At 38.6% G+C, this 13,867-nt stretch overlaps 1 long non-coding RNA gene across 1 annotated transcript; it reads right to left on the bottom strand.

The window, feature by feature from the left end:
• Window positions 1-7,026: 7,026 nt before the first annotated feature.
• On the bottom strand, window positions 7,027-13,482 carry LOC139749444 (uncharacterized). Its single transcript, XR_011712973.1, has 2 exons — window positions 12,343-13,482; window positions 7,027-12,302 (listed from the first exon to the last, which is right to left on the bottom strand). It is a non-coding gene; the product is annotated as an uncharacterized lncRNA (long non-coding RNA).
• Between the last annotated feature and the right edge of the window lie 385 nt (window positions 13,483-13,867).

Genomic DNA, 13,867 nt, shown 5'->3' with positions numbered 1-13,867 from the left:
TCATTCAACTCGATAGTATAAACCTTCTGTGGCCCATTTCCACACCACACAAAATTATGCATCAAAATTATAAATTATAAACAAAAATGAAAAAAAAAATTATCTACAACTACAGTACTTTAAATCTGAGGTCAGCCTTCATGGCAACCCTGTATCTGTGTGCTGACTGCCCAACCAAAACTGTATGTCAGTTCCATTCAGTTACCATGTCAAAAATTTTACTAATGATCACAGAAAAAGTTTCAGAACTAAGACCCTATCGTTAAACTCCCTATATTTCAATTAAGGTCCGGCCTTAATGTAGTCTTTTGTCCGTGACTGGATATATATATATATATATATATATATATATATATATATATATATATATATATATATATATATATATATATATATATATCGTCGGGGAGATACAAGAATGAGATAGAAGACGTAGAACAGTCAGTTGGTATACAAGGAAGATATCTCCAGCTTGTTTACCACTGGCGTCTTAGCTACGTCTCTTCCTTGTATATCAACTAACTGTTCTCCGTCTTCTATCTCATACTTGTATCTTCCAAGATGATGTGATCATTACACGAAATTGCACTTGAGAACTTATCGTGTTTCATTGTCTTGTGATATTTTACTTATACTAGATCATCTGCACCACTGTAACCTCTCTCTCTCTCTCTCTCTCTCTCTCTCTCTCTCTCTCTCTCTCTCTCTCTCTCTCTCTCTCTCTCTCTCTCTCTCTCTCTCTCTCAGCCCTCTGTTCTTAACGCTACTTCGCTAATGCGGGAAATGGCGAACAGTATAAAATATATATATATATATATATATATATATATATATATATATATATATATATATATATATATATATATCAGCAGCTGATGTTCCCCCAAAGTACAATATTTAAATCAGTCATTCTATTCCACTCGTTTCATGCACCCCTATCTATCGTCAAGAGTCTCTTGAAAAAAAAAATATAATGCAACTGAAATACAATATGATACATACAAGTGGTTTAAAAGTTATATAAAACTTATCCACATGAAGTGTAATCATAAAACAAGAAGGGAATTATTATACGGCTGCAAAGTCAAAGAATATTCACATAAAACAATCGCAAGTATTTAAGCAGTATAAGCGACTCCCTCTCTCAATGTTCACATGAAATTATACATAACATTGATTAAAAGTTATATATACGTTATGTTTTGTTATATGAAAAAATACTGTGAAATTCTTACAATCATTTACGTTTTATAATTATACTTCATTTGCATAAGACATGTTAATTTTCTAATCAACTTGTATGAATCATCTTTCATTTAAATCTTATATTAATAAATCTTATATTAAGACATTTTTTCAACAAATTTCCGAAGATCGGCAGAGATGTACGAAACTTGAATATATCAAGTGATTTGTATACATATCGTATTTTGACTTGCTTTACATATATATTATATTAAGGAACCTTACTTTTCAACTATTTATAGAAATTACTATGTTGTAAATCAGCGACCTTACATTATATTTAATTTCTAGGTCTGATTGCTATTGATTCTGAAATAAAAAATTTCTCCGTCTCTTGAACGGCAAAAACTTGGAATGATATGCTTTGTCATGCGGTTATATGGTCATGGTCAGACAAAAGTTCTTAGGCCTAGAAATTATATCTAAAGAAATCACAAGTTTACAAAGTAGAGTTAGTAATATATATATATATATATATATATATATATATATATATATATATATATATATATATATATATATATATATATATGGAAGAGTTCATACACGAAATACTACACAAATTAGTAGATAATCATATCTTTTATGTTAAAAGTACATACATCTGTATTCCAGGGCCTGGTCTGGCCTGCCCCAGTAGCTACCGAGCGTAAGGTCATCAGATAATAATAGGCCGAGACGCGTACCAATTATCGAGCTGAAAGCTTTCACCCTTGGCGACCAACACCGACGGCTATTGGCAGAAAGTCCGACCTTTGTTATAGGAGGTCTTTCCTATTGGCTGGCTTCGTCTATATGCAGGGATGGGCGGAGCCAAAGTGGTCTGGCAGGGTATATATAATGAGGAAAGCCCTGACAAAAGTTTTCGCTACTTTGACATTGTAGAGGAATGAACGCAGCGAATACTTACATGTGAGTTTCATATGGACCTTTGTGATTATCCTATAAACCAAGTAGGTAAGTGATTAAGAGTTTCATTTTAGATACTGTATAAACATCGCTAACTAGGATGATATGTCCTCGCTAGTGCTTGTCGCTACTACAGAAGGATAAATGAATATTTATATGCATAATAAACGGTCATATCCATCGTATACCCCTAAAGATCAAACAAACAAAGCTGCTGGGTGTGTTTGTGGAAGGGTGGCAGGTGGTTGTAGGGGTCAGGTGAAGGTAACTTGTGTTTTGTCCGACCCCGTCAACAGGGGTTATCGTCCACCAGATGTCCACGCCCCAGGGGACACCGGTGGGCGGCTCTCGTGGGTTGGGTGGAGTACAAGGACGAGGAGGAATACGGTACATTAAATCTTGACAAATATTTCTGAATAGGGTCTTTATTTGAATGGCTACGGAAAAGATTATTACAAATGTAATCGTTATTTTTTTTCGTAACCATTCAAGCAGAGACCCACTTATGAAATTTTATCGATTTAATGTATTGAACCAATACATTATACAAATAAAAAGAAAAAAACGTACAGCGTCATCTTTTGACACCACGCAAAATTACTGTCAATTTTAAGGGTATATATATATATATATATATATATATATATATATATATATATATATATATATATATATATATATATATATATATCACATTTGCAATTTATTTTTGTTTGTGCAATACGTATTCTTTTTATAAATCATATATTATTTATCACTGACCAAGGGGAGTAAACTCAGTAAGATTTTATTTGTTCATAGACTGCTGTCATAATAGGTGGTATGATACAGAAAAGCAGAAGCCGAGAACAGACAACAATGCACTATGCCATAACTCAGAGGGACATGGTACAAGGATCATGCCACAAGACACGTTTGCAAAGAAAAATCGTGTACTGTAAACTACAGAACTTAAGAGTATACAGTGCAATCCTCTACGTGTATTCCAAATTAACATATAGAGAAAAATAGAAAAGAAATGAACAAAATTAATGAAAAAAATAATAATACATGTAAAATAAAAAAAAATCACAACATAAAGATGAAATATACATGTAACCCATGCACTATTATAAACTAAAATAACACTATAAAAATAAAGCGAAGAAAATGCAACACAACGTAGAATAACATAAAATAGAAAAAAAAATTAACGAAAACTTAGAAATATTGAAGTACTTAAACATAAACATAAATATATAAAAGTTGTCCACGTAAGAACAAAAGTAACAGAAAATATAAGTAAGAGCTCACACATAAATGCTATATGCATAAAGATTATCATATGGAATGGTCATATCAGCAGAGTATTCAAACACAAAGAAATGATTGCACAGTAGGTATGCAAATCCACATAAAATCAAGTACACATGACATGTGTAGTTATGACTATAATGCTTAAATCTGAAAAAAAGATCCATGGTTGCTACGGCATGTTTTCTTTTTCACACTGTGCCATTCTCGTAGTTTCACCTAAATAATCAAGAAAATTTTACATGGGCGGTGGTTTGTGAATGCGTGACTCAAACTTTCAAGGAAAATTAGCTCATTCAACGCAACCTAAATCATAGGACCATCTTTGAAGGCGAGCACACTGTTTCCCACGACGTATGGTTTGATTTCACCATAAATTCTGCCACATCACTTACAAAAAAGAAAAAAATAGAGATATTGCCTATAAAAACTAAAACTCAAGAAAACAAATATTCACGAAAATGGCTACATGTGGATGATCGACTCCCAAGAGGAATACGCACTGTACCTAGCACACACACACAACTGTTTTGCTACAGACGCGAGAACTGAGGAAAGAACATTAAGAACACCTAGCTAATACTTTAAGATTCTACGTGTGTCTGTTCGTTTCTGGAACCAGATCTACACACTTCCATGTCCTCACCAGTGCCCAATAACATGTCCTTCCTACCACCACCCCCCACAGAGCTCATATACCTATCCAACCTCTTCTTAAAACAATTCAAAGTTCTAGCTAGCCCCAACCACTGCATCTGGCAAGTTATTCCAGATACCAATCATCCTATTGCTAAATCAGTGCTTCCCCACGTCCAGTCTGACTCAGGGCCTGCCTAACATGGGCCAACAGGCCACTTGTAGTGTTCTTATAACTTATCTCCCTTCCATTGTTCAGGGACGAAACCAGTTTCGAAAGATTTACTGAATATATAAAGTAATGGAGAGCAAATTTCTTCTTTACATTCCTTTAACACCCTCGCATTTAAGTTGTCTGTCGCTGGTGACTTAGTTGCCTTCATACTCTTTATTTCTTGAACACATCCTCCTGAGTTATTTCAAAGTCGCTAAGTTTCCCATTTTCATCCCCCTTGCAAATTGTCTCAGCAGGTGGTATGTTACTTTCGTCTTCCTTCGTAAACACTAACAAAAAAATGCCTATCATATACCTCGCATATCTCCAAATCATTGTTAATTAACTCTTCCCCATGATTTGATTGGTCCAGATTTATCCGTCACCTAAGTAATAAACATCTGGAAAAAAAACTTTACGTTAGTTTTTGCTTCATTTGCTACTTTTATTTCATAGTTCCTTGTCACCTTCCTGGTTTTCGCTTTTAACTTCCTTTTAATGTCATAACTGACTGCTGGGGTGATCTCCCCCTTCCTAGCTCTCTTATATAGACCATTCTTTTTTCCTATTTCTACACACACACACACAACACACACACACACACACACACACACAACACACACACACACACACACACACACACCCTCCGCAAGACTCCCGATCTTCTCACACTGACATTGCCACCACTCCAAGAGCGTCCATCCCTAACCTCACCTTCCTCGAGCCTGTCTCCGCCCTCTACGCTATCACCCCTCCCCCTCCAGTGACCTCACCTTCCCCATTAAGCCCATCCAGTCAACGGTTCTGAAGCCATTTCTAAATTCTTCAAAATTAGCCTTACAGAAGTCGGGAACAATTCATTTACTCTAAGTCATGGAAATTCTACTTTTCAATAAAAATCCAATTTCATAGTGATCACTATTTCCTAAAACACCACCCACATCTATACTTTCCATCATTTACCTCCTCATTCGTAAGAAGCAAATTCGTCTCTACGTCAATGTGCTGACTTAATAAACAGCCCTCAAGTTTTGATAAAATCCTCTGATTCCTGAATTCCTGTATGAATATCCCAGTTAATCATACTGAAGTTAAAATCACCTGCTATACATACTTTACAGACTTTCCTTATTTGATTCGACAATAGTTTCTATTTGTCACTGTCCAGCTTTGGTGGTCTATATATTACTCCCAATACCGTTTTTTCACGATTTTCTTTTTGAACCTAAAGAGTTTTTTTTTTTTTTTTTTTTATCTACAGCAGCCTTTAAGTCATTTTGGTAACACCCATTTCCCTCTTTCACATACACAGCAACGCCGCCACCTTTTCTGTCCCTCCTCTCGGTCGTAAATAGATGGAATACGTTAATTTTGATACTCGGTCTCTAACTTTGTTTTATTTATCTGCTCAAGTTTCTGTCAAGCATATTATGTGTATGTTTTCCGAACTTACGCAAACTCCTACAATTTGCATAGTATACGTTATAACCTCCATCCGAGATCCCTGTCTTCCTTTCCTTTAATTGTCTTACGCTCTTTCCCGCTTTTTTGTTTTTGTTTTGCATTATTACCAATATTTCCTTCTTCACTCCCCCTCAACGACGCAAAAAAGCAGCCACCCCAGAAACGACCCTCTCACCTCTAATTCAGCCGCCACAAAACTAACCCTCAACCTTGATAAATGTACCTCATCTCGGGCATACGTGTCGACGACCCAGGAAAGGCAAGCTCTCATCCTTGCAACAATCGCCCATTTCTCTGAGCGAACTATCCCTCCCCTACCCTTATTCCAAGAAAGAATGCCACACACTACCGGGATTATTCCCTTCTCCCTAACCTAACCTAACGCTATCTTATATTTCTGCAGAATTTCCGTGGATCTGCTTCTGCCGATATCACTTCTGCCTACGCTGAGACAGATAATGGGTTTGTTCCCATTATTTGACATGATATCGTCCATCCTATCCACTATATCTCTTATCCTCGCCCCAGGGTAACATACCCTCATCCTATTTTCCCCTATCCTTCCCACAAAAAGACTTATCTTGATACTTCACCAAACTATCACCAACAATTAGGACCCTCCGGGATTTCTGACGACTGTTTGGCTTACTTTTAGGCAGACGTTTTGTGTCTGCCTTCCCTTTCCACTTCTCAGCATTCCTCACCACTCCTACCACCGGCTACCTCTCTCTCTTCCTCCTGCAGGCCCGCCAGTGGTTGGAGGGGATTTTGAGCAGTTACGGGCGGCGCCCGGGCCAGGACAAAGGTGGATACCACCTCAGGCTGCCCGACTATGCTGGCTACAGCCCCCTGCTCCCCGGAGGAGGTAGACGGACGGTGGTTGGAGGGAGAGGCTCTGATGAGTTCCATTCTGTTATCAGCCCGATCTGGTACCCTCCAGCTCTGGCCAACACTTCCCGGTGCTTTATTTCGTAGGGGCCCTGGCCTCCAGCTGTCTAAGAAGAGTAGCCTTATCTTCCTGCAACACCTTCATTATAAACGCTAGGTCAGCTAAGTTATCCTTGAATTCTTTCATGCTGGCTTGTTGACCACTCTCCAACATGGCATCGACTCTCATGTCATTACTGACTTGGGATTTTTCTCCAAGACTTGCTGCCACAGTCTCACTCCTCGTCATCCCCATTTCACCATATCCAGACTTAACCTTTCCATAGACCAGAACCAAACGCATACGTTTTTGTAATTTTTTATTCTAATATTGTTCCTGTCTAGGCTATATCTATTCTTCCATATAAACTGTTTATAGAATATACTCTGTCACGATCCCAACCGTCTTCATTTACGATGGGTCTCGACCCCTTAACACATTAGCCCAGGCTTATGTCCAGGGGTAACTGTTTAGTTTGATATACTCGGACCAAGCTATGTAGACGCCACTACCTCTAGGTAAAAGTCGACAGTGACATCTCTAAACACCAAACCCAAATTTATACTTCTCACACTTCAATAAATGAATAGGTCAGGATCACTAATAAACTTGAAACATTCAAAACAACATATTGCAAGCAATGTATAATGCATTTGCTTTTATGTATATAGCAAGTTTTAGTTTCCCTGTAAAACTGGATGTGTGTTTATTTTATCAACGCTCTCTACAGTCAGCATTTTTAAACTGTTTTGAATAATAAGATCTAAGAGGGATGCAACTGTTAAGAAGAGAAGTTTCTACATCTAAAAAGGACACCCAGTTTCTTAGAGACAGATTTAGCTATTCCCGTAATGTTGGGTTTCCAAGAGAGGATATTACAGTAATGCCAAAAATGTACATTAAATCAAGAGGTGGAATTACAACCGTCAAAGGAGAGACGAGAGTTGTAAGGAGTTTTCGATAGGGAGATAGGTAGAAATTGGGTCTTGGAGGCATTAAACTTAACATGATTTTGTGTATCCCACTGAGATATCCTGTCCAAGGCTGAGTTTGTTGAGGAAGCTGCCACAGGATGCAGATCGAGAGAGAAGAGGGAGCAGAATTGAAGAATGTGGGTGAATACACTTATCATTTATTATCTAGTCATTCAACTTGCCATGTTACTCAGGTCAACAGCTCTGCCAAATGACATTATGCTAATTTAGTTTATCAATCATTCAATTCCCTACAATCAGTTTATGAATCCATACTCAATCACTTCCTAAACTGGACAATTTAACAGCCTATGTCAGGCGACTAAGTCCATTTCAATTAGTTCACCGATTAACTCATTCTCGTAAAAATGTTCAACTGTCATTGGAGAATTTCTCAGTCATATATCTGCCTGTCACTTATCAGTCAGCTCCTACGATTTCATTATCATTCTGAGTCGCCAATTGGTCAATGGATCTTCATATTATTATCAGAATTATCAGCTAGCCAGTTATAATAATAAGATAACTGAAATATCGGTGTCTGTCTACGATAAACGCAGATTACTTATAAAAACACTTTGACAATCAAAACTGTTGGTCAGCTCATAGTTTGTCCATACATCATCTTATCAGTCAAGGACGTACGTCGACTCATTAAGGCAGTCAGTTCACCAATCATTTTATCACTCATTCAAACGACCATCAGTCATCTAGCACGGTCCAACCCTAAGAATTTGGCTGTTGAGGAAGGGTAGGAAAAGCCCCTAAATACTAGTATTGGTAATAAACATCCAACGTGATTACGTTATATACCGAAACAAGTGAAATCATCATACTCATATACCACAATACCATTACTGCAGGGCTCGATAATGTTGGGGCCCTGAAATGAGAAAATTTTATTTCTCTCAAATAATTCCAAGGCCCGATAGTATGAGGGGGCTGAAAAGGCCATCCGACCTTTTGGCTCCAGGTCCCAAAACTTCTCCATATGCCAACAACAGTACTAAACAAATGTTGCAAAGATAATCAAACAACATAGCACTGTAGCAAGCTTATCCATATGATTGTTGTAAGGTTTAACCATACCAAACACTGTAGAGGATATTGCTGCGAGGTCTTACGAATGATTTTGGTAAACTAATTTATGATAGGATGCTTTTATTTGTAAAAAGATACTACGGCAAGGGTTTTCCTTTATAGGATATTTTTATGTTTTACGACAGAACATTGCTGCAAGGGTAAATCTCAATACAGCCTAAGAAAAACCAAGAAAATCACAAGAGTGAGGTAAGATCAATCTATGTACATATTGCTGAAGGTTAAGTGTAAGATACGCTTCCAGTTTAACAACGCTATTGTACAAGGATTATAATCATACGATATTAATGTAAGTTTGTCACAAATTTTTCAAGGCTTAACTGTCAGGACTGTAGAGATGAGCGTCAATGAAACTTCGTTATCTACTGGTAAATTTCTTAGCCTTACTTGAATAGTTAATAATAACCCACCGTCACTGACGCGGCTCGAAAGATGAAGAAAATTGTGGACCAGCTCAGCTTTTTTAGCAGATGGCAGCTTACGCATCTCGATCCCACTCTGCACGAGACCTTAGATCTCTAGCTTAACAATGTCTATCTATCTACCTATTTCTATCTATCCATCTATGCTGTTTCCTGTGGGCGGGGTGGCGCCAGAATGGATGAAGGCAAGTATGAATCTGCACATGTGTATATGTTATATATATATATATATATATATATATATATATATATATATATATATATATATATATATATATATACGAATAAAGTTCATGTGAACGCGCACCTTCATAGAACATACAAACCTTCAACAGCCAGGATCGAAATCGGAAACCCCTGTGCCACAGGCGGGATATCCTAACTGTAGCATTCCCGCCTGTGGCACTGGGGTCCCGGGTTCGATCCTGGCTGTTGGAGGTTTGCATGATATATATATATATATATATGTATATATTATACTTAGTCGCTGTCTCCCGCATTAGCAAGGTAGCGCAAGGAAACAGACGAAAGAATGGCCCAAGCCACCCACATACACATGTATATACATAAACGCACACACACGCACATATACATACCTATAAATTTCAACGTATACATACATATACATACACAGGCATAAACATATATACACATGTATATATACATACTTGCTACCTTCATCCATCCCGCCACACATGAAAAACAGCACCCCCCCCCCCACCCCCCGCACTCGGGTAGCGCTAGGAAAAGACAAGGGCCACATTCGTTCACACAGTCTCTAGCTGTCATGTATAATGCACCGAAACCACTGCTCCCTTTCCATATCTAGGCCCCACAAAACTTTCCATGGTTTACCCCTGACGCTTCACTGACAGCACGTCGACCCCGGTATACCACAGCGTTCCAGTTCACTCTATTCCTTGCACGCCTTTCACCCTCCTGTATCTTCAGGCCCCGATCGCTCAAAATCTTTTTCACTCCATCCTTCCAACTCCTATTAGGTCTCCCACTTCTTTTTCCCTCCACCGCTGACACATATATCCTCTTTGTCAATATTTCCTCACTCATTCTCTCCATGTGACCAAACCATTTCAATACACCCTCTTCTGCTCTCTCAACCACACTCTTTTTAGTACTACACATCTCTCTTACCTTTCATTACTTACTCGTTACTTACTTATTCTTTGTCGTTTCCTGACGCTACCTCGCTGATGAGGGAAAAAGCAATTAAGCATAATAAATAAATAAATGAATAAATAATATTATATAATGCTTCGCCGTTTTTCGCATTAGCAAGGTAGCGCCACAAACAAGACAGTGAGTGGTTAGTGTACAGTGTGATGTGGGGTGTAGTAGTGTGTGTGGTGCGAAAGTGAAGAGTGTGTTACGTCATGAACCTACTGCGTGGGTGGAGCGCATGGAGTGGGAGTGTTTTGTAATGTCAAGTTCAAGGCAATTATCATACCAAGGGGAAAGGGTGGGGGAGTCGTAGCTGGGGTGATGCTGCCAAGATGCGCCCTCCACAATCCCCTCACCCACACTCCCTCTCTGTCTCTCTCCCACCTTATCCTTCACCAGCTCCTAGCCATCTCTCCGTCCCCCGGAACCCTTGTTCATTCCTCTATCACTTATATTTCTATCGTCCACTTTTGAGCCTAAATCTTCTCCACATTCTACTTATATAATTACCCACATGTGCAACACAGGGAAGGTGGTCTGCATTCGATGGTTTTCTATCATACAAATATTTAAACTTTTTTTTATGATGTCAGCATTCACAGTTCCATTACTTCACTTACTCCATAAAAAAAAAACTTACATGTTGCGCTCAGATCACCCCTTACTCTACTCTCCTCCTCCGAAATGATGCATTTCAAATCTACTGCACAAAATCCGAGAATCAGACGTTTTCATTAAAAAGTAATGCCAAAAACCACAATTACCAAATAGTAAGCAATACGGTTGAGACTATATTCTAATACTCCATTAGTGACTCCTCTATTTACAAGCCAATTAGCTTTCTCAAGATGCTTGGCATGCTGAAAACTTTTATCAAATTCTACTCCTGTGTGCCTGAGACATAATTTACGTAATAATAATAATGATAATAAAACCGGACCAAAATGTATAACATTGAATACCTTGATACATGGTGTGGGGTTCTTGATGGGCTTGGTGTTGCTTAGAGGAAAGTTGGAGTTAGTTCAAGGTGATGATAAGAAGTCTGCCACGACAGAGGTAGAAGGTTAGTGGAAAGGTTGGGGAAGCATCTTGCGTAAGTGAACTGTTGGCGCATAGTTGGAATGTTGCCTTACAGACATTTCTTTATCTTTTTTCCTTTTTTCCTGAAATATTTTGCCCTAGGGTTGTTAGCTTTTACATGAAAAGGATGACGGATATACACTATAAGTTTGTTTAACCTAAACAAAAAGTAAGCTAACATTAATCACAAATAATCATAGCGGGAACGTCTCGTTAATCATAATAACTAACACCAAGTAAAATGTTTGAGGACTGATATACGTACACACAGGGCTGATGCACTAACTTACTTGATCAGGACCTCATCCAGTCTCGAGCACCGGAGGACTCCCTGTCCTCGCCAACGAGAGAGAGAGAGAGAGAGAGAGAGAGAGAGAGAGAGAGAGAGAGAGAGAGAGAGAGAGAGAGAGAGAGAGAGAGAGAGAGAGAGAGAGAGAGTATTATACGGGCCCATCACTGACCCCAAAGTTAATGGAAAAGGTCAAGTTACATGAACACAGCGACCCAGCACTCTTGTGTAGGGAGGAAAGGGAGAGAAAGAGTAATATGAAGGGAGAGAGGGAATAGAGAGGGCCATAACAAACCTGCCCAGTTGAAAGGAAAATCAATGAAATTAGGTCCTTCAGTATAACCTAAATACAAGTTAACCTAATTCTATATTTACAATGTAGCATTCCCTTCTGATCCACCAGAGGAGAATTTATCTATGAAATGAGGATGTAAAGCAAAATGTTTACGTAAACCACTCACTAAATTTTACCTCCTTGTCAAAAAGATAAATCAAAATCTGGCAGGATATTGAATTCAAAATCTCTGTAGTCATTACTACTTGACTACAACACTGGAGAGTTCACCTGACTCACTGTGTGTCACTTGTGACATGACACACTTCACCTGACTCACTGTGTGTCACTTGTGACATGACACACTCATCTCGGAGGCCAGGCAGCTCTGTCTCAATACAAGGATACTTGCTGGTAAGACCAGCGTGTCAGGAGTTCAAGATATTTTGATCTGTCAGTAAGATTACTTCCTAACAAGAGCTGGTCTACAAATATTAATAACCTATTTATTGCCCACACTAACTTACACCCCGCAATCAGTCTTCTAATAATGTTTACAAAATGGAACACTGACAAGCTCATCAAGGCCGCCGGTAAATTCTCCGGTAATACAATTAATTCCCGTCAGACCTGGGACAACATCCTCGCTAACCAACTCCCGGAACCCACCAGCCCCGGTAATACACTTCCCTCCGGACCTGGTTTTCTCAGAAATCGAAAAACTGAAGAGGGGATTAAAATGAAAAACAAAAAATCTTGCCCGACTGAGGTGCATATTGAATACCATTCATCTGTTCCCATCGCATGGTTCCCCGAATGAGGCTTCATTAGGCGGGTTGTTCCAGAAAATGCTTCGTGGGCTACAGAAAAACAAAAACAAAATGGCATCGGCCTATTGAACAGATCGCGCCAGAAGACATAGTCGCGTTTTAGCTGTTGTCTTTCCCCCCGTTGGTGCTTTCTGTCAATTTCCCCCTTTTTTTTTTGCTTAAGGTGTTGGAAGTTATTGGTACATCTCAGAATTGCAGACGACAGTTTACACAAGGCTGTTGCTCTCACTGGGAGTTGACCGACTGTAGGCAGGAGAAGCGAACTCGGCGTGTGAGCCCTGCCCTACTGTGATACACTTTACTGGTAAGTTGCTGGTCTACACTTTTTAAGAAGGCCGCATATTTTTTTTCCCTCCCAACCCCATTGTCTGGGGTGGTGTACCACCCCAGACAATGGGGCGTAACCTCACTAAGATGGATACTCGGAAGCGATCCACTGCTCCCGTAGAGGGGTATTGGTAGTGACGACCGTAAAATATGGATTAAGAACAGAAATGTGCAATTTCGTTCAAATTCATGCAACTGGATAGACGACGTAGGCCTTCCTCAATCCCTTTCTGATAAGGAAAGCTACTGATGGTCAGACGGGAGCCGCAGACACGTTAGGAAGCTGGCAGTGGTCATTGTGAAGGTCTGGCGATGATAGAACAGAAAAAATACTTTATATATATATATATATATATATATATATATATATATATATATATATATATATATATATATATATATATGGGGGGCTGGAAATCCTCCCCTCCAGTTTTTACTTTTCCAAAAGAAGGAACAGAGAAGGGAGCTGAGTGAGGATTTTCCCTTTTAGGCGCAGTCCTCTGTTCTTAACGCTACCTTGCTAACACGGAAAATGGCGAATATATATATATATATATATATATATATATATATATATATATATATATATATATATATATATATATATATATATATATATATATATATTTGGTATTGCAATGGATAACCCTCTTTCACCTGTACTAAGTAATCTTTATATGGAATTTTTTGAAACAAAAT

This window comes from Panulirus ornatus, chromosome 7 (genome assembly GCF_036320965.1).
Source record: "Panulirus ornatus isolate Po-2019 chromosome 7, ASM3632096v1, whole genome shotgun sequence".
Taxonomy (NCBI): Eukaryota; Metazoa; Arthropoda; class Malacostraca; order Decapoda; family Palinuridae; genus Panulirus; species Panulirus ornatus.
Note: the sequence above shows the minus strand (reverse complement) of the source record. Positions and strands in the feature narration are given on the sequence as shown.